Source organism: Diceros bicornis, chromosome 22, assembly GCF_020826845.1.
Source record: "Diceros bicornis minor isolate mBicDic1 chromosome 22, mDicBic1.mat.cur, whole genome shotgun sequence".
Taxonomy (NCBI): domain Eukaryota; kingdom Metazoa; phylum Chordata; class Mammalia; order Perissodactyla; family Rhinocerotidae; genus Diceros; species Diceros bicornis.
Window position 1 is genome coordinate 2,804,400 of NC_080761.1, and position 1,557 is coordinate 2,805,956.

Below are 1,557 nucleotides of genomic sequence, written 5' to 3' on the forward strand. Positions count from 1 at the left end.
TCATCAGGGAAATGCAAATCAAAACAACACTAAGATATCACCTCATGCCCATTAGAATGGCTATAATCACCAAGACAAAAAGTAGCAAATGTTGGAGAGGATGTGGAGAAACAGGAACCCTCATACACAGCTGGTGGGAATGCAAACTGGTGCAGCCTCTATGGAAAAGAGTATAGAGATTCCTCAAAGAATTAAAAATAGAGATGCCCTATGATCCAGCCATCCCACTACTGGGAATCTATCCAACGCACCTGAAATCAACAATCCAAAGAGGCTTATGCACCCCTATGTTCATTGCAGCATTACTCACTATAGCCAAGAAGTGGAAGCAACCTAAGTGTCCCTCGACTGACGATTGGATCAAGAAAATGTGGTATATATATACAATGGAACACTACTGAGACATAAAAAAAAAAGACGAAATTGTCCCATTTGCAACAACATGGATGGGCCTGGAGGGTATTATGTTAAGTGAAGTAAGCCAGAAAGAGAAAGACAAACACTGTATGATCTCACTCATATGTGGAATATAAACCAACACATGGACAGAGAAAACTGTATTGTGGTTACCAGGGGCAATGGGGGTGGGGGTGGGCACAAGGGGTGAAGGGAGACATATATATGGTGATGGACAAACAAAAATGTACAACCCAAAATTTCACTTTAAAAACTATTAAAACATCAATAGAAAAATTTAAAAATAACAATAAAAAGTTGTAAACTTCAACTTATAAAATAAACAAGTCATGAGGATACAATTTACAGCATGGTTACTATAGTTAATAATTCTATATTATGTATTTCAAATTTGCTAACAGATTATATCATAAAAGTTTCATCACAAGAACAAAAATTTAAACTATGTATGGTGCTGACTGTTACCTAGAATTACTCTGGTGATAATTTTGCAATATATACAAATTAGAATCATTTTGTTGCACACCTGAAACTAATATAGTGTTATGTGTCAATTATATCTTAATTTAAAAAAAAGAAAATTAATCTGCTTTAGATAATAATTTAAACAAACTTGAACAGGGCCTAACTATAACTAGAACTCATATAGGTTTTAAATAAAAATATCCTACAATTAATATAAAACTGAAAAGAATATCAAAACCTTGAGAGAAATGAAAATGGAACTACAACATTCCAAAGTAATGGGATTAGACCAAAGTAGTTCTAAGAGGGAAGCACATAGCAATAAATGTCTATATCAAGAAAGAAGAAAAATCTCAAATACGCAATCTAACTTTGCATCTCAAAGAACAAGAAAAGAAAAAAATGACCAAAGCCTAAAAATAGTAGAAGAAAGGAAATAACAAAGATCAGAGAGGAAAAGGATAAAATAGACTTAACAGAAAATAAAAAAGATCAATGAAATCAAGAGCCCCTCTGAAAAGATAACAAAATTGACCAAGCTTTAGATAGTTTCACCAAGGGGAAAAGAGAGAGGATTCAAATAAATAAAATAACAAATGAAAGATGTTACAACTGATACCACAGGAACACAAAGGATCATAATAACTTCTACAAAAAGAGATACACCAACAAGTG